This window comes from Petromyzon marinus, unplaced genomic scaffold (genome assembly GCF_048934315.1).
Source record: "Petromyzon marinus isolate PM22_M1 ecotype Great Lakes invasive population unplaced genomic scaffold, UKy_Petmar_22M1.pri1.0 PM_Scaffold_30, whole genome shotgun sequence".
NCBI classification, from domain to species: Eukaryota; Metazoa; Chordata; class Hyperoartia; order Petromyzontiformes; family Petromyzontidae; genus Petromyzon; species Petromyzon marinus.
The window spans coordinates 259919-280438 of record NW_027423280.1 but is presented as its reverse complement, the minus strand read 5'-3'; the positions used below and the strand labels follow the sequence as shown (position 1 = coordinate 280438).

Below are 20520 nucleotides of genomic sequence, written 5' to 3'. Positions count from 1 at the left end.
TGGAGCTGCCATGTGTCATGGGTGCATTGGAGGCCACTTCTCTTTTCTCCATTAGCCCTGCCACTTTTACCAAGCCACGCCTCCACTCAATCAGCAGGGTGGCTGGATAGCAGTGGTGATGCTTGTGTCTCTCGGCGAGAATCCGAGCTTCTTTTCTGTGTGGAGTTTTTATCTTCTCCCAATACATAACCCTCCACCACCCGGCAACAAAGCCAATGAAATAAAGTTGTCAAGTTGGCATATATGCCAATTTATTTGGTTTATTGACAAACTGACGACCTCAACCCACACGGAACTATAACTCTTAATATTGGTCATGAACGTGCACATGAACGTACAAGATTAACATGATTATCGTTATCAGAATCAGTGCAGCATTGTAGGGGATGGCACTGATGCTGTTTTTGTTGCTGCTTCTGCCTCTCTCGCAGGGAGAGCCTTCATGAAGTGAATAGAAAAGCGGGGCTCCGGCGGTTGGACATGGCGATGGTGAAAACCTACACTAGGGGCATCCTCAAGTTCTTGTGCTACATAAATTCCAGGAAAATCGTCCACGCAGACATCAAGCCAGTGAGTGGACACAGCGTTCAGCTTTCACTTTGGTGCAGAGGTGTATCTTCATTGGGGACTCGTTCCACAGAGAAAACCGGCCATGTTGGTCACAAGGTTGATACGTTAGCTCTGCCCTTCTCACTGGAAGGAGGCAGGGTCATGCTACCTCTGGTGAAGATGATCTGGTATGAATTAAACTATAGTGTAGAGTCGTGTCGCTCTTGGGGACTCACCAGAGACAAAACCGGCAACGTTGATCAGCGTTGCCCCAAACCCTGGGAGACACGAAACGGAGTCAAAAAGAACGTACATTTTGGCCTGACAACTGCTCGTTATCGAATTCCATTCTACAAATTGAAAACGTCCAAAGACAAAGTTGCAGTGGAAACCATCACGGAATCCTTGCACTCTCTTGTGAGTGGCTTTTTGTCTGTAACTCGTTAACGGGCACTCATCCAGCTGTGAGCTCCATGCAGCTCTCCTGTTGGAGCAACGGCAATCGGTTGTCAATAGAGCCACCCCCTTTACTTTGATGGTGCCTGAGAGTGCTTTGAACATGACACGCCTCTACTCACATCTCCAATTTTGACGTACTTGAAAGGGGCACCACCCAGTGACAGCTGTCAGAAAACAGCGAATATTGCACTTGACTGACGCTAGTCGACAGCGCTATGCCTCATCTAGTTCCCCTGTTTAGTGCGTGTCGTGGTATGTGATTGATCCACTGCTGGATGAATGATATCGGCGTAACCTCTGAGTTTGAATTCATTCTACCCCTCCAGGAAAATGTTCTCGTCAAAGACACCGTGACTGGCACCGTGAGGATCACGGACTTTGGCACGAGCTTTTTTGTGGAAAGTCAACGTGAGTGACCTCACCTGGGTGTGTGAGTGTCTGCGTGTGGGTGTCTGTATGGCTGTCTTTACGCATGGGTGTCTCTGCGTCCGGGTGAGTGTCTATATGTTAGCGTTTGTCTGAGTGTGTCTGTGTGTGAGTATCTGAGTGTCTGTACATGTGACTGTTTATGTGTATAATGATGATGCTGTTTAAGACACAGTGTGTACACACGCACCAATGTTTGTTGTTCTTGTGATTATTGTACAGCTATGAATGTTGGTGGGACCCTAGAATACTTGGCTCCGGAGCTGTTGCTGGGTTATAGTTTGACATGTGGAGTGGATATGTGGGCGTTGGGCTGCACGGTGGCGGAGTTGGCGACGGGCAGGGAATTATTCCGGTCCAACAGCCACGAAGATCACCTCCCGCGCTGCATAGAGGTATTTCCCACACGGCGTCTGTCCGCTCGTGATCCCCCTCTCTTTCCGTGAAGTCATGGGCTATGGGGGTGGCAGGAGGGGGGGTGGCCACTTGGTGATCTGTGAATAACGGCCGTCATATGTTGCGTGTACACGTGTGTGTCTTGTATGTGTAAGGGAGCAGTAGTATAGCGGTCAGCCTGCTGTGCTAGAAACTGAGTTCGATTCCAGCTCATGGCCAACACCAGTGACGATTGTCTGAACAGTCCTGGGCCTCCTCTAGTTTGAGTCAGACTCAACTGAGTATCTCGTGGAATGTGTGAAGTACCTGGGTCAATGTGGCCCGCCACTCCTGTCTCTGTGCGCCACAGTGCTGGCCCTCAACAAACGCTGCTGCTTTTGCTACTCGATCTAACAGCACTTGCCCCTACAGTTTACGGGTGACCTTTGTCTTCATGTCAACCATGTGCAGATTCTGGGGATGCCTCCAAGATACTTTGTGAATGCAGCACCCGACAGAACGGACTTCTTTGGTGAGTTGAAGCGTGGGGTGAGTGACAGACCGGATTCAGTTTTAGGGAGTAGCCTCAGGCTGTTGTTATTTTGTTTTGGAGGGGGCGTTTTTGTATTTTTAATTCCTTGGGTGTGTGGGTGGGTAAATGGGTGTGTGGGCAAGTGGGTGGGTATGTGGGTAAGTAGGCGAGTAGGTTGGTGGGTAATTGCACGAATGGATGGGTGAGTGTGTGAGTGAGTGGGTCAGCGGGTCAGTGAGAGGGTGGGTGAGTGGGTGGGTAGATGAGTGGGTGAGCAATTGGGTAGGTGGAAGAGTATGCGTGGGTAGGTGGATGAGTGGGTTGATGGATTGGTCAGTAAGTGAGTAGGTGGGCGACGTGGTGGTTGGTGACTTCGTCTCTCCCGCTGTGCATGGCTCCTGCAGACCATCGGGGGAAGATGTTCTGCCCAGGCAAAAAAAGGGTGCCGGGGAGCTTCCCACTGCACAAGGTGCTCAACAGCGACGACCCGGAGTTTGTCGAATTCATCAGCTCCTGTCTGCGGTAAGAACCACCCACCACTCCCCCCCTCCCCTCCCCACGAGGATTCCCCCCTCCAATTTATCAGCGACCGCTCTGCACCGATCACCAGGAAGATGTGGAGCTGAGTGGACCTGCCAATAAGCGGTGTCACTGGCCCTCTGTGAAGTTAGCCCTCTGTGGAGGAGTGGGAGGTCTGTGCAAGCCACTGCTGGGCATCAGAGGGCTCCACTGCTACTGCAGCTTCCGCTGCTGCTGTGCGTTCCTGGACCTCGTGGGAAAAGGAAGGAACATCAAAGCTCTCAGCATGCCTCTCTCACCACGTGGCCGCGTGTGTCCCCCGTGCATCTCTCAACAGATGGGATCCGAATTGCCGTATGACGCCAGCGCAGGCGTTGGCTCATAGCTGGCTCCGGACCGCAGCCACCAGCACCACCACGGCCAGCAAAGCCACCACCACCACCGCTGCTGCTCCTGGCAGTGTGAAGCGCCCTGGAACTGCTAAGCGACGGTAAGCCACTATCTGCTAGTCCAGTGGTCAAGGCAGTCTATACGAGGGTGCGGGGCCTGGGGCAAGTTACACCGTGTGGCCTTTCGAATCCCGGAGAAATCACCCTCTTTCGGTCTTAAATAGAGGGATGAATGTAATGTCACCACTTGTGAGCCAATCCGGAGCGAGAGCCTATGTGTTAAACGGAAGTATTACGTCTTGCACCGTGACATCGAAGCGCAGAGCCCCCCAAAGCTCAGGGCCCCCCAAAGCTCAGGGCCCGGGGTGGTCACCCCCATACACCGTACCTGGGGGACGACTCTGCTCCTGTGTGTGTTTAATATCGATTTCTCTTTATTCTACTTTTACGCTTATTTAGCCAGCAATAGCCTCACTCAGTCTCAAGACTATTTTTCAGGAGGGTCCTGCCAAGTTGCTTGCTGTACAGAACAAATCTACTGCTACTGCTGCTGTACGATCCCAATTGAGTGATTTGGAGGTGCAATTTACAACACTGGCGGAGATGTCCATCCAACACTGGTTGCACGGCGTGTTTCTGAGGGTTCAGTTGCCAAACCCAGAGGAATGGAAGTGAAATTTTAATGTGCAATTTTATTGAAGGATTGTGTTGTCTTGGTGTGGTGTGAGGCTGTTTTTGTTGTTGTTTCGCTGCCTTGCCCAAGCTTGCATTTAGTGTTGAAAAACTGACAGGATTTTATTTATTTATGCCATTTGTATTTATACGCCTAAATTTTTTTTTTTAGTGACTCTTCTATACTTTGTACTCCTTTTGTTTTGTTTGTTGTTGTAACTTGCTGATCCTGTGCCTTGACAGGACATCTGTGAAAGAAGAGCTTAATAGCTCATCAGACTCCTCTTCATCCAGTCTAAATAAAGATGCTGATTCTGGAAACCCATGCAGGGGGCGGGGGCAGGGTAGGGGGGTTGGTAGAACACACTCCACATTCCACACGGAGAAAGTGGCCCACGTATGGGAATCAAACCCAGGTCCTCTCTGGCTGTGAGTTCCAGCCATAAAGAACGTGTAGATTCCATAATTGGTTTCTGGGTTAGGACAGATAATGAAGCGGCAATTTCTTTGCCATGGTGCCCTGCATCCACTGAGACACCGCCAGACTAATGCCCATTTCATAACCAGACTCACGGTGGGCAAAGCTATGCTGCATTATAGCGGAACTGTTAATTATATGGGTTAATCTTCTGCGGCACACAGTCCACCCATGGACGATGGGGGGGGGGAGGAGGGGGGGGGGGACTGATCTCTGCTGGAGCAGGAAGTTGGAACGGTGTCATGCGCATCTCTTCACAGAGTGGAGCCGGCACAGCGCCCATCCTCCTTGCTCGCCCAGGCCTCTAAAGAGAAGTTGAAGGTTGTGGAGGAAGAAGAGACCATGGTGGAGGAGCTGGTGCTGCTGGAGGAAGAGGAGACTCTGTTGGAGGAGTTGGTGGTACAGGAGGAGACTCTGGTGGAGGAGTTGGTGGTACAGCAGGAGACCCTGGTTTGGGATCTGGAGGCACCGGAGGAGACCCTGGTGGAGGTTCTGGAGGTACTTGAGGAGACCCTGGTGGAGGAGTTGGTGGTACAGGAGGAGATCATGGTGGAGGAGCTGGAGGTACAGGAGGAGACCCTGGTAGAGGAGTTGGTGGTACAGGAGGAGACCCTGGGGGAGGAGTTGGTGGTACAGCAGGAGACCCTGGTGGAGGAGCTGGATGTACAAGAGGAGACCCTGGTGGAGGAGTTGGTGGTACAGGAGGAGATTGTGGTGGAGGAGTTGGTGGTACAGGAGGAGACGCTGGTAGAGGAGCTGGAGGTACTGGAGGAGACCCTTGTGGAGGAGTTTGTGGTACTTAAGGAGACCCTTGTGGAGGAGTTGGTGGTACAAGAGGAGAAGAAGAAGCAAGGGAGCCTGGCCCGCATAGGGAGAGCCATCCGCTCACTCTTCCGACGCGTGCTGCTTTGTGGTGGCCAGTCCACTGCACAGTAGGCGTGGTGTGAACCATGACCACGTTCACCACACTCACCACACACACCCTGCACTCACCCACCGTGTGATACCCTCCACCCACCACCCACACCCTGCACCCACCACACACAACCTGCACCCACCACACACACCCTGCACCCACCCAGTCTGTGATACCCCGCATCCACCACACACCACACACACCCTGCACCCACCACACACCACACACACCCTGCACCTACCACACACACCCTGCACCCACCACTCACACCCTGCACCCACCACACACAACCTGAACCCACCACACACACCCTGCACCCACCACACACAACCTGAACCCATCACACACACCCTGCACCCACCCACAGCGTGATACCGACTACGCAACATACTCCACACAGAGGGTTCGTGGTTTAAGAGGGTTAGTGGTTTAAGAGGGTTAGTGGTTTAAGAGGGTTAGGGGTTTAAGAGGGTATAGGGGTTTAGAGGGTTATGGGTTTAGAGGGTTGGAAGTTTACATGGTTAGACATTTATTGGACTAAGAGTTTAGGGGTTTACAGGTTTAAAGGATGATAGGTTTAAGGTTTTAGAGGGAGGGGTTTAAAGGGTAAGGGGTTCAGAGGGTTAGGGTTTTAAGGGTTTAGAGGTTTTAGAGATTTAGAGGGTGAGGGTTTTCAAGCATAAGGGGTTTAGAGGATTAAGTGTTTAGATGGTTATTGTTTTCGGGGTTTAGGGAATTAAAGGGTTCGGGGTTGAGAGGGTTAGGGTTTTATGGATTAGGGTTTTAGAAGGTTAAGGTTTAGAATATTATGGGTTAAGAGAGTTAGGGATTTAGATAGTTAGGTGTTTAGAGGTCTAGATGCTTTATGGGTTTCGATATGTAGAGGTTTAGTGGTTTAGAGGGTTAGAAGTTTAGTAGTTTATAAGGGTATAGGTTTTAGAGTTTGGGGTTTTTTTAGGGGTTTAGACGGTTAGGGGGTTAGAGGTTTAGGGTTTTATGGTATAGGTGCTTAGAGGGTGAGGGGTTTAGAGGGTTAGGGGTTCATTGGGTTAGGGTTTAGAAGTTTATGAGTTTAGAGAGTTAGGTGTTTAAGAAGTTTAGAGAGTTTATGGGTTTCGATTGTTAGATGTTTATTGGTTTGGAGGGTTTGGAGTTTAGAAGGTTATAAGTTTAGGGGTTTAGATGTTTGGGGGATTAGAAGATTTGGGTTTTCAAAGTTTAGGGGTTTTGAGGATTAGAGGTTTATAGGGTGATGAGGTTTAGGGGTTGAGAGGGTTAGGGGTGTAGAGGATTTAAGACCTCGACTTTCACAACTAATATTATCCATAATAAAGGTTTTTTGGGTTAGTCTCCAACACACCAGTGTGCTATAGGAGAAACTAATTGGAAGTTTTTGTTAATGTGATAAACTTTGTGTCTTTAGAAATAAAATAAAACAAATCATGACGTTTCGATCGCAACACAAGCGGTCGTCATCAGGCAGAGGAGTCAGCCTCTAAAGGCAAACTGTTTATAAGGGTTTGGGGATAGACGTAGCCCAAGTGTATCAACAGCACCAGGAGCATGGGTGGTGCACGAGCGCCAACGCAGCAACAATGCCAATGCAGCAACAATGGCAATGTAGCAACAATGCCAATGCAGCAACAATGCCAATGTAGCAACAATGCCAATGCAGCAACAATGCCAATGCAGCAACAATGCGAATGCAGTGGGTGAGAGAGCTGCTGTGGCAAGAGGTTAGATAGGTAAGAAAGAGGAGAGGAGCAAGAGGGGAGAGAGGGAGGGGGGGAGTGGGGTAGGGGGATGGGGGGGGGGTGGCACTGCGTGAGTGCTAAGGGGAGAGAGGACGTGAAGCTGGGGGGGGGAGTGGGCGGGGCTGCAAGTGGGAGGCTGGGAACGTTGGGGATGCAGGCTGAAATTAACTCTGAAAAGTAGACTAGTACCCGGCAGATATGATGGAACAACCATAAACAGTTAATGTTTTACCTGGTTAATAACATCCTTCCAATGATTGCTCAAATTGTATCCATCTTCTCCGTTGAATTTATGTCTATGTTTATATATCTGGATGGCTTCATGAACAAACCTTTGATAGTAGCCCGAAGGTTTGCAGAGTACCTTGGTCTCGGAAAAAAACAATATCATGCGAGCTCACCGCGTTATAACAATTTTCAGCCACGGCAGAGGTATTGGTTCTGCCGTGTTTCAGATCTGCCTTGTGTTCGCGAACACGGTCAGAGACGTGTCGTTTCGTTTCCCCAATGTAACTGCTACCGCAGGTACAACTCAATTTGTAGACTCCAGATGGGATTAGATCACGGATTTTGTGTACTTTATTGAATCGGACCTGGATCTTGTGTTTGTTTAAGATTTTGGACATATTTTTGGTAACACCTGCTATGTTTGGTAACGTGATGGTTTTGATTGGCTTCTCAGGGGGTTGTTTCTCCAATGGTTGGAGAAACAGCTTTACGAATAATGCGGTCCGAGAAAACTTTCATCTTGAGGGCATGGTGTACGTGTTCCAGTTCACTTGCTCGGTGGTGTTGGTCGGAAATGCAGTGGGTCCTATGGTGCAGTGTTTTGATGAGGGAATTCTTCTGTGCCGGATGGTGGTGGGAATCAGGTTTCAGATAGGAATATGTGTGGGTGGCTTCCTGTAGACAGCGTGTCCCAACGAGCCGTCAGGTCTCTTCTCAAAGAAAACGTCCTGGAATGGTAGCTTACCATCCTTCTCTACTTCAATGGTGAATTTGATGGATGGGTGTATGTAATTGATGTGGTTGAGAAATTCGTTCAATGCTGGCAAGCCATGTGGGCAAATGGCGAAAGTGTCATCTACATATCTCTTCCACGAGGAAGGACGTAGGGTGAATGTCTTGATGGCATCTGTTTCACATTTCTCCATGAAAACATTCGCTATCACTGGTGATGAGGGGGTACCCATGGGGGTACCTTCATTTTGTTTGTAGAAAGTACCATTCCAGGTGAAGTAAGTGTTGGTAAGGCAGTGCCTAAGCAGAGTAGGTACATCAAGATTCAGTCCATGTTGGACTAAATCTTCAATTATTGCTAAAGTGTCAGGTACAGGAACCTTGGTGAACAGAGAAACTACATGAAAGCTGACTAGCAAATCATCTGGGGACAGTGAAATTCCCTTGATTAGAGAGACCAAGTGAGCTGAGTTACGTACTGCTGAGGTAGTCTTGCCCGTGAATGGAAGCAAGGTATTAGACAGAAAACGGGCCAGTTTGTAGGTAGGTGAGTTGATAGTGGAAACGATTGGCCGAAGTGGAATACCTTCTTAATCCGTGATCTAATCCCATCTGGAGTCTACAAACTGATTTGTACCTGCGGTAGCAGCTACATTGAGGAAACAAAACGACATGTCTCGGACCGTGTTCGCGAACACAAGGCAGATCTGAAACACGGCAGAACCAATACCTCTGCCATGGCTGACCATTATTATAACACTGTGGGCTCGCATGATATTGTTTTTTCAGATACCAAGGTACTCTGCAAACCTTTGGGCTACCATCAAAGTTTTGTTCATGAAGCCATCCAGATTTATAAACATAGACATAACTTCAAAAGAGAAGATGGATACAAATTGAGCAATCATTGGAAGGATGTTATTAACCAAGTAAAACCTTAACTGTTGTTGGTTGTTCCATCACATCTGCCGGGTACTAGTCTATTTATCAAAGTTAATTTCCCTCTGCATCCCCAGCGTTCCCAGCCTCCCACTTGCAGCCCCGCCCACTTCCCCCCCAGCTTCACGTCCTCTCTCCCCTTAGCACTCACGCAGCGCCCCCCCCCCCCATCCCCCTACCCCACTCCCCCCCTCCCCCCCTCCCTCTCTCTGACCTCCTTGCTCCTACCCCCCTTTCTTACCTATTTAACATCTTGCCACGGCAGCTCTCTCACCCACTGCATTGGCATTGTTACTGCATTCGCATTGCTGCTACATTGGCATTGTTGCTACATTGGCATTGTTTCTGCATTGGCATTGTTGCTGCATTGGCACTCGTGCACCGCCCATGCTCCTGGTGCTGTTGATACACCTGGGATATGCCCATCCCAAACCCTGATAAACAGTTTGCCTTTAGAGGCTGACTCCTTTGCCTGATGACGACCGCTTGTGTTGCGATCGAAACGTCGTGATTTGTTTTATTTCTAAGAGTATGGATTCCTGCAGTCACAAAAGCTTCAAATCAAGATTTACTAATTTGGCTGTCGGATGGTGGCGGATTTAACGACACATTTATATTTACACAATCTAACCCAACAAACCATTGTTATGGTATGAGAGGGTTAGGGTTGTAAAGGGTTATGGTTTTATTGGTTTAGAGGTTTAGAGGGTGAGTGGTTTAGAGCAGCGGTCCCCAACCTTTTTGGCACCAGGGACCGGTTTCGTGGAAGACAATTTTTTCATGGACCAGAGGTGGGGGGGTTCATCATTGGGTCTTTCCCCTGTTTCAAAGAAACTCTCCAGCGATGTTTGTTATGGGTTTGAGGATTTTCAAGGGTCTAAAGGATTAGAGGGCCAGGGATGAGAGGGTTTAACACCTACACTTAACAATATTATCTGTAATAAAGGTTTTTTTGGGGGTTAGTCTCCCAACACACCGGTGTCCTAAAGTAGAAACAAATCGTCATTTTTTAGTTACGTGATAGAATTTATGAATTGGCTGTCGTGTGGTGGCTGGTGTAACGATACATTTACATTAACTTACCCCAAAAACCCTTTATAGGATTAGAGGGTTATGTGTTTAGAGGGTTTAGAGAGTTACATGTTGAGAGGGTTAGTATTTAGGGTTAGAGGTTTAGAGAGTTAGGGGTTTAGAAGGTTAGGTGTTTAAGAGGATTGGGGTTTAGATGGTTTGGGATTTAGAAGGTTAGGGATTGAGGGTTTTAGAAAGTTACGGTTTTGAGGATGAGAAGGTTAAGGATAGAGTTTTAGGGTTTAGAAGGTTATGGGTTTAGAGGGTTATAGGTTTAGAGGGTTAGGTGTTTAGAGGTTTAGCAGGTTTATGGATTTCGATTCTTATAGGTTTAGTAATTAAGGAGTTTAGGTTTCTTTGAGTCTAAGGGGTCTGTGATAAGATAAAAAATTGTTTAGTTTCATTTGTATGTTTGTAAATAATTTGTATATCTCTCCTGTCGTGTTTTGTATTCTATTTTTGTTGTTACATTTTGACCCGCGTGACTGGACATCTGTGAAAAATATCTTTATCGCTCGTTAGATTCCTGCAGTACAAATAAATATTTTTAATTTGTATTCTTATTGGCCTCGAGTCTATGGATTTCGGTGTGAGTTTTTGGGTCTCTGAATGTATGGATCTCTGTGTGAGGCTATGGGTCTGTGTGCGAGTCTATAAGGTCGCTGTGTGAGTCTATGTGTGTGTATATTGCAGTGTGTGGATGTCTGTTGGAATCTATGGGTCTTTGAGTATGGATGCTTGTGTGAGTCTTACTTGTGTAATGAGCGATTTCCGCGACACGTTGTGCAGAGGGGATTTATTTTATTCATATACGGGCACAACACCGTATCTCTCACTCCAAATACAACACTGGATGTTAGCATCTCTATGGGCTACAAACACACGGCCGGTAACTCAGCGTGGTTCCACCATCCGTGCTCGGCCAAGCCGCTGGCTGGTGGCGTGCCGAGGAGGGTGATGGAAGCCGAGGTAGATCTTCCACGTGGTCGGACGACAGAGAGAGATGACGGCGAGCAGCGACGCAGTCCGGACCCAAGAGTCCTCCGCCCCCGCTTATATCACCGCAAGCGCGGCTAGGCTCCGCCACTGGCCACGCCCTATCGTGAAACCTTCGAGCGGGTTCCCGAAGCATCCCGGCCAGCCCCACCCATTACCTTTGGCCCAGATGCCTCTCCCTTTCGGATTGGATGTTGTTTCAGCGGTGCCTGTACCCGTGCTTCCCTTTTTGTAACCAGCAGGTGTCATCATGTCATTGGACATGCACAAATTGAACTTAAAAAGGGCATTGAGGGGTGCGGAATCAGAATTGAATATTAACTTCCTGTAATGTTTTATAATAATATATTTACTCCAGGAAAGCCACACTGAGTCATAGTAAGGTCCTGAATTGAGTTTTCATTTTAAGATATTTCGACCAATGAATGACGAGCGCTTACAAAAGTGGGGGGAAACCGAAGCACCCGGAGAAACTCCACGGTTACGAGGGGGAAACACTAAACCGTGGAGGGGATCGTCGTGGCGGAAGCTGCGCGATCAACAGCCGCAGTCGTTCGCGTGGTGGAAACCGCGCGATAAACGGTCTCCTGGGGTCGTTACACATGGATGAGTGAGTTTCTTAGTGAGTGACAGTGTGAATTTGTGAGTGAGTCCGTGAGTGAGTGAGTGGGTGAGTAGTGAGTGAGTGAGTAGTGAGTAAGTTTCTAAGTGAGTGGGTGACCGAGTTTGTATATGAGTGAGTGGGTGAGGAAGTGAGCGAGATGAGTGGGTAGGTGAATGATTGGAAAATTTAGTTTTTGAGTAAGAGGGTGGGTGGTTAACTGAGTTTGTGGGTGCGTTTGTGAGTACATCATTCTTTAATGATTGGGTGAGTTGCTGAATGATTGATGGAGGGAATAAATGGAAAAAATATTGAGTGAGCGATTGACTGCTTGAGCAAGTGGATGAGCGAGTTTGTGACTGAGAGGTTAAATTATTTTATGAGTGAAGGAGCAGGTTATTGAGTGAGTGGGCGAGTAAAACGGTCCTTTTATGAGTAAGTGAGTGTCTAAGCGAGTTGGTAAGTGAGTTTCCGATTGAGTGGCTGAGAAAATGGGTGAGTAAGTGAGTACTTTAATGAGTGAGGGAGTTATTGGATGAGTGAGTGGGTGAATGGGTGGGTGAGTGAGAAGGTGAGTTTTTGAGTGAATGGCTCGGGGTTTGTAGGAGTTTCTGAGTGAGTGGATGAGTGAGTGAGTTGGCCAGTGAGTGGCAGAGTGAATGTATGAAGAAATAGGTCAGTGAGTGGGTGCGGATGAGTGAGGGAATTATTTGAGTCGGTGGTTTGGTGGTTGAGTTAGTTTCTGAATTAGTGGGTGAGTGAGCTTCTGAGCAAGAACTGTGAGTGAGTGTCTGAAAGCGAGTGAGTCTGGGAGCGAGTGAGTCTGGGAGCGAATGAGACTGGGTGCGAGTGAGTCTGGGCACGTGTCGTTGAGCAAGTGGATGAGTGGGTAAATGTTTGGGTGAGCGAGCATTTGAGTGTGTGAGTGGGTGATTTTCTGAGATAGTCTATGAGTGAGTGAGTGGGTGAGTGAGTGAGTGGGTGAGTGAGTGAGTGGCTGAGTGGATGTGTGAGTCGGTGAGGGATCGAGTGAGCGAGTAAGCTTGTGAGGGAGTCGGTAAGTAAGTGGGTGGGTGCACAAGCAGTGAATAAGTGGGTGAGCGAGTGGATGCGTCTCTGTGCGAGTCTTTGGGTCTCTGTATGAGTTGATGGGTATCAGTGTGAGTCGATGTGTATGTCTATGGGTCTCTGTGTGAGTCTTTTCTCTGTGAGAGTCCATTGTCTGAGTCTCTTTGTGAGTCTATGTGTCTTTGTGCAAGTATATTGTCTCTGTGTTTCGATGGGTCTCGGTGTGAGGCTATATGTAAATCTATCGGTCTCCATGGTCCCAATGCCTCTGGGTCTCACACAGTCTCTCTGTGTGAGACTTGTCAAGACTTTTGGGCGACCCTGTATAAAAATCAATTTTCTTTTGACTTTTGGGCCACCCTGAACAATAAATCAATGTGTCCTAACTTTTAGGCCACCCTGTACAATAACCCTATGTGTCTTGGCTTTTGGGCCACACTGTACAACAATAACCCCGATGTGCCATGACGTTTTGGCCACCCTGGACAATCACTCAGTGTCCTGACTTTTGGGCCACCTTGTAAAAAAAATACCTTATGTTTCCTGACTTTTGGGCCACACTCTACAATAAAAACCCGATGTGTCCTGACTTTTGGGCCACACCGTACAAAAAATAATGCGGGAAGGAATCATCCTTAGGTAATAAAGGAGTTTAGACAGACTCAGCTTCTTAATCAGTCCGGAGCTCCGGACTTCAGGAAGCCTCCAGAGAAAGATGCTGAAGGAAAGTGCTGGCGAGTTCACGAAGGATCGCAGCTTCCCGGGTCCGCTTGCAGGCTCACCTTGTAGGGGAAGTGTGGCCACCGAATGGAGAACTTGGGAACTGGTGAGGAGAGGGCGCATTGTGGGAGCGGAGCGCAGGGAGGGGCATGGAGGTCAGACGTTCCACGGGAGGAGGCGAGTCACGTCCTAATGCCTACGGGATGGAGGAGAGCACCGGGCTCACTGAAACGGGGGCTTCCATACAAAAGAATCGACGAGAATAAAAAAAAAACAAGGAGAGAATCGAGCGTGTTGTGAGCATTGATAGACAGTGAAGTATCCAGAGGCGTGAGAAGGGAGGCTTGCTACAAGAGGTAGGAGCGGCCCCTTCATCGCTCCTTCTTTTCTCGTGATTAGACTGCTCTTTCTCTCCATCGCGCCGCTCAATGTTTACTTTCAGCCGGAACGGCTCCGGATCGCTGCACCGGGGATTATTTTGCCACGCCACATCAATCTCTCTTTATTTGGTCCTCACAATTTTGTATAAAATTGTTTATAGACTTATAAGATTATGAGGACGATAATGAAGCATTATTATGGAAAGGCATACCTTACACTCTAGTGGTAGTGCCTTACGCCGATATTTCCCACTCCGAGCCAGCCTACAGTAGCATCCTGGGGGGAATGTAGAGCGAGGAATGTAAAGCCCTGCATCTACAAATGTGCAAAACGTCTCGAGGCTGTGAAATGGAGATTTGGGGGTGTGCCTGGCGCTGTTTAAAAGATACCACCCCGCCCCCATCAGAAACCTCTTCCCTGCAGCTGTCCCATGAGAGTGCTATGGTGAGCGAGTGGATGACTTGAGCACCTGCCAGCAAGGGGATCCAGAGAAGCGTCATAGCAATTGTAAGAAAGGAGGACATGCGAGTGTGCCAACACTTGTTTCGCACAGTACAGGTACATGGTGCAATACGTGCGTTTGGGAAGCGGTGATGCAGTGCTACGCGCATCACGCTACAAACCCGTCGACCCGAGTTCGATTCCCACCCACGGCACGCATCAGTGGCGAGCGACATCTGGACTGACCGGCACCCACGCTTTCCTAACTCGCACTCACCAGCGTGGTGAAATATGGTTAAATGACCCCCCATTATGAAGGCGATGTACGGGAGGGGCCTTCATCCGTTGTTGTGCTGAGAATGACTGCAATGGATTTTATTTTTGACCAATGTTGCAATATCATGCATTCAGGGAGTGGCGGTGCAGTGATTGGTGGTCTCAAGCTGCATTTCCAAGAGGGTCCTGAGGGCGAGGGCAGGAGCTGAATTGGTCATCGTGTGTAGCAGCAAACTGGAGTGCCCGAACAAAGCCTACGTATATGGAGGGGATTACACTCAAGGAACTAATTTTATTTGTGTTCATCACGGACAGTCCCAAAGACCCAAACACACAAAACAGCCAGCAAAAATCATGACTATTAAATGTGTCACTGATAAAGAGGTAATAAGTGTCTTGAATCAAGCACGGTTATAGGAATATTGGAAAGTACAGGGGGTACATTTTACGTGTGTCTGTGCGTATATTGTGTCATGTCGGATGTGAGGAAATTCTTCTTCAGCCTTTGCAGTCTGTCACGAGAATGATAAAATGCACCACGTGACACCCAAGTGTTCACCAAAAGCTGGTAACGAGACAACGACACGCACAAATCTGCAGCCTTCTCTCTCAAGTGATATAATTTTGCCGAGTTCATTCCGAGCCGACGTTGCTCCCCCATTGGTTGTGTAAACACGGCGGCGTCTCCCAAGAACTTGTAAACAACCCGCCGAGCCCTCCCAGCCACAGTCCTGTTCCGAACGAGCCTGACGGCACGCGGCTCGTCGATGCGAGCCTTCGATTGATAACGGGGCGCAGGAGCTCACTCAGCAGACTCCCTGGCGGCATCGCGGCGATGACTACAGCCTCAAGCTAAACAAGCGCAGAACCTGCAGATCGCTGTGACATGGAAAGCGCGGCTCATCATAAAGACAAAACCGTGGGAGCGCAGCGTGCGCTGTGCACATTTTCCTCGGAGTAGCCCTCGTTTACAGGAGAACATAACTACGTGTAATGCACGTACAGGAGAACATACGTCCGTGTCACTCGACCACTTCGAGCATGCCGATTAAGGAATTCCCCTCCTCAAGGTGTGTATTAATTTGTAAACATGTCAGGATAGTTTTTCAACTGGTCTTGTGCACGAGTGGGTTTAGTCAAATCCATTGGTGCTAAACTAGTTTTGCGTTGCCTTTGTATTGTATTGGCCTCGGTGTCTTATAGAGTCAGAGGGTGGGCAAGTCGGGTGTCGGGTTCATATATATTGTTGCGAAAGTGTTTTTGGGGTCATTGGATGGGGTGGCAAGTTATCGGTCTGTAATTTTTTTGGTCGGTGGGTCAGGATGATGCTTGTCGGGTGATTTACTTGTTGGGGGTACCCGTGGGCTGGCGGCTGGGCGGGGGTCGTCCGTCGGGTCGGTGGTTCGGCGGACGCGACGTCATCCGGCCATCCGTGCGAGCGTGGGTGGAGCAGCCCGTCGGCGAGACGGCTCTTCTCCTGCTCGTACCTCTGTACCAGCCGCCTGCCGGAGTTGACCAGAGCCTCGGCTCGCAACACCATCTCCTCCTCGTAGCGCTCGCTCGGGCTGTGGAGAGACACCAGTGCCGGCGTCACGAGCGTGGGTGCACCGGCAGTACCCCGAACCGAGCGGAGCCCGGACTCTACATGCACTTGGGCCGACCGGACCATGGCCCCGACTTTAATAAACAACACAAAACTAGCTTCGACCCTAACCGCACGATTGTTAATCACGCCACGCGATACGCACCTGATGAAAGCGCCGAGTTGCATGCGTGAGAAGTTATTATTTCCAATCGTTCAATATATTTGACATTTAAGCCCATGGTGGTGATGGTCAATGTGACACCGGTGCGGCAGGTTGGTTTGCGAGCCACCCCTACCACGCGAGACCGTGGCTAACAGAGCACACAAAACTGAACAAGTTATTACATTTAATCGTTAAACGGAGAATAATTGAGAAACAATACGAATGATAACAAGACCATACAAATGATCTGATCCGGAATCGAATAGTGGGCCTTGCAATGGGAGTAGTTGAGTTGCTGGGGAGGGAGTGCGGTGGAATGCCGGCCCCTTGTGAGCACCACAAGAAGCCGAGGGCAGAATAAAAGCGCGACACTGCCGTCGGTAGCGTCAGCGCAACGGGCTTCACGACCAAGACCGCACCTCATGGGCTGCTTCCACTCGCTCAAGAGGATGCCGAGCCTTTCTTGACAGTCTAATTGGGGACAGGGAAAACACAGGGGTTGTCAGACATTGCCACACTCGGAATGAGGAAAGTGAGAAGTGATGGGAGTGGAGTAGAGAGGGAGGGCATTTGTTACCAAAGAGGACGTCGCCGATACGTTCCACTTTCTGAGTGGGGTTTCCTTCTGGCTCCCCGTGTGCGACCGCGAGTCTGAGCTCGCGCTAATCCTGGGCCATGCGACCCGCGCTCTGCGGTGGCGATGTGTGGGCAGGGAGCCGCGTCACTCAAACGATCGCTCGGTCACCAACTCAAGAGGACAGAGATCCCTCCTATCGCCCCAAGAGGCCGCCGGGGCAAATGCTGCGAGCAAACATCTGTTAAGGCCGGAACGGCACATGAGGGGGTGATGTGGCCAGCACGGAGTGGCCAACTCTTGCCTCCAAAGTGCTGAATCACTGCCAGCCGATTCGGACGAATGGCCAAGTTAGGGAACAGCTGACGGGGAGCAGGTGGCCAAGGTGGGCTGATGAACAGTCAGCTGGATGAGTTATGAACATGCTGCAGGTTGGTGTGTAGAGACAAGGGTTAAAGGGTGACTAATGACAAAATGTTAAAGCTGCCTTCTGTTTACCCAGGAGAGCCTTACTGAGTCTCAAGACATTATCAGGAGGCTCCCGCTACATTGGAATGTTTGGCCAATTGGATTGAGTGGTGCGTGTGGGAGGAAATGGTACCAAGTAGAACGTCATGAATACGACGAGGATGCACCTCAATGATAAGGATAGATGGAATCAAGAATCCATCGATGCACGCCTTCGACTAGTCACCTTGTGGCCTAAGCCCACAACACCAGGTATTCCCAGGGAGTCTCCTATCTAAGCACTAAGCCCAGGCCTGCTTATTCTCCCAGAGCCAATGAGACTGTGTGGTGTATTCAAAGCCATTGGGTTGAAGGCAATTGACAGGCAGGCAGAGCGAGTGGTGGGCGCATGGGTGGCAGTAGAAGCGGCCGATGTAGACCGCTCTGAATGGATAGAGGTGGTCGAGCCAGATGATTGCGGAAGGAGTAGCGGAGTGGTGCATCGTGGCCGTGATCGGACATCGAGTGGTCAAGCGGGTATTGTGTGCAATGCACTAGAAACCAGTTCTGAACCGTCACAACGGTGGTGAGAGGCTGCCGAATTGGGAATTGGGGACGTTTGCCCAAGCTCCCAATCCGAGTTGGGCCACCTGTAAGAAGGGAGGGCGCGCACTCGAACTTGGGCCGGCCACGACCGTTTTACCAGCGGTCGAGATCCTCCCGCGAGCTCAGGGAGGCCGGCTCGGGGCGCTGGCGCTGCGATTCGGCCACGGCGAGGGTCTGGAAGTACGGGGACGTCCGCTGCGGGCAGCCGCCAGACGGGACGCCGGGTCGCTGCGCTACAACGACGACGACGGGGAGGACGATGAGGGCTACGGGTGCGAGCAGTGGCGGCAACAACTGTGACAGAAACAACTGACGCGGCATCGGCGCTCACGTAGCGGATAGCGCACCGCGCTACGGACCTGGCGAGCCGAGTTCGAGTCAAGTGCGCGGTTAAGAATGGCGACAGCAAACATCAGAACCGATCTCTCATCCCCTGTGCGCTCCTCGTGATCACCTGGCTTATAATAGTTGCACATTTACAAATTTACCAACTTACTTAGGTTCAGATGAATACGAGAACCTGGTGTGGCTTGGAGTGAACGTCAGCACGGGGGAGACGAAGGCAGCCGGCCATGGCGCTGGTCACACCACCTCCCTTGTGTTTAGTGCCGTCCTTGATAGGTGGGCACTTGACCTAATATTCTGTGTAGGCTACAAGACCTTTGTCTTTACGTGTGTACGTGTGCGAGTGTGCAATTGTGTACAAGTGTGTAAATGTACAAGTGTGCACGTGTGGGTATGGCCTCAAGGTGCACATAGCCTGGCACAAGCGCCGTGGTGATGTCACCGCCACTTAGTGGCGAAGAGTGGTTGTTGTTGTGTTATCTACAATGAAGCATTTGTAGAGAGTGTAAAGTGGAGAGTTTTTCATATCTGAGCAGTGTGCTTATGACCAGCTCCGGTTTGACAGCAGAGGTCTCACTCTGAATCAGTTAGGCGGCATTATCTATTCATCGCCTGTTTAATGCTGTGTGTAAGCTTTAGGGGTTGAATGCTTTTTGCTATTCACAAAATAAAACAAAAGCAGTCATGCAAACATCGAATTTAACACAGCACAGCAAAACCAGTTGCACCATTAAATTCCGCTCGTCCAGGCGGGGAGAATTCAATCACATTTATTCGATGCGACATTTTGACCCCAAACCGAGAGGATTCTGGGATGTTTGTGGTTTTTTGGTAATAACTCTGGAAGGAAACGTCGCAGACCCATCAAGGTGGTACTCGTACTGCTCGCCTCATCGAGAGGAATCCAAATATATGAGTGGTTACGCTATGGGATATGAAATGGACGAGCGACCAATAAAACAACATGTATTATGGGGTTGAATGCTTTTTGCTATTCACAAAATAAAACAAAAGCAGTCATGCAAACATCGAATTTAACACAGCACAGCAAAACCAGTTGCACCATTCAATTCCGCTCGTCCAGGCGGGGAGAATCCAATCACATTTATTCGATGCGACGTTTCTTATGGGATTTAATAAGCGACAACATTTTGACCCCAAACCGAGAGGATTCTGGGATGTTTGTGGTTTTTTGGTAACAACTCTGGAAGGAAACGTCGCAGACCCATCAAGGTGGTACTCGTACTGCTCGCCTCATCGAGAGGAATCCAAATATATGAGTGCTTACGCTATGGGATATGAAATGGACGAGCGACCAATAAAACAACATGTATTATGGGGTTGAATGCTTTTTGCTATTCACAAAATAAAACAAAAGCAGTCATGCTAACATCGAATTTAACACAGCACAGCAAAACCAGTTGCACCATTCAATTCCGCTCGTCCAGGCGGGGAGAATTCAATCACATTTATTCGATGCGACGTTTCTTATGGGATTTAATAAGCGACAACATTTTGACCCCAAACCGAGAGGATTCTGGGATGTTTGTGGTTTTTTGGAAATAACTCTGGAAGGAAACGTCGCAGACCCATCAAGGTGGTACTCGTACTGATCGCCTCATCGAGAGGAATCCAAATATATGAGTGGTTACGCTATGGGATATGAAATGGACGAGCGACCAATAAAACAACATGTATTATGGGGTTGAATGCTTTTTGCTATTCACAAAATAAAACAAAAGCAGTCATGCAAACATCGAATTTAACACAGCACAGCAAAACCAGTTGCACCATTCAATTCCGCTCGTCCAGGCGGGGAGAATTCAATCACATTTATTCGATGCGACGTTTCTTATGGGATTTAATAAGCGACAACATTTTGACCCCAAACCGAGAGGATTCTGGGATGTTTGTGGTTTTTTGGTAATAACTCTGGAAGGAAACGTCGCAGACCCATCAAGGTGGTACTCGTACTGCTCGCCTCATCGAGAGGAATCCAAATATATGAGTGGTTACGCTATGGGATATGAAATGGACGAGCGACCAATAAAACAACATGTATTATGGGGTTGAATGCTTTTTGCTATTCACAAAATAAAACAAAAGCAGTCATGCTAACATCGAATTTAACACAGCACAGCAAAACCAGTTGCACCATTCAATTCCGCTCGTCCAGGCGGGGAGAATTCAATCACATTTATTCGATGCGACGTTTCTTATGGGATTTAATAAGCGACAACATTTTGACCCCAAACCGAGAGGATTCTGGGATGTTTGT

At 49.1% G+C, this 20520-nt stretch overlaps 1 long non-coding RNA gene across 1 annotated transcript; it reads right to left on the bottom strand.

Annotated features, from left to right (window-relative positions):
* Window positions 1–14794: 14794 nt before the first annotated feature.
* Window positions 14795–19116, bottom strand: LOC142923136 (uncharacterized). Its single transcript, XR_012940540.1, has 2 exons — window positions 17995–19116; window positions 14795–16741 (listed from the first exon to the last, which is right to left on the bottom strand). It is a non-coding gene; the product is annotated as an uncharacterized LOC142923136 (long non-coding RNA).
* Between the last annotated feature and the right edge of the window lie 1404 nt (window positions 19117–20520).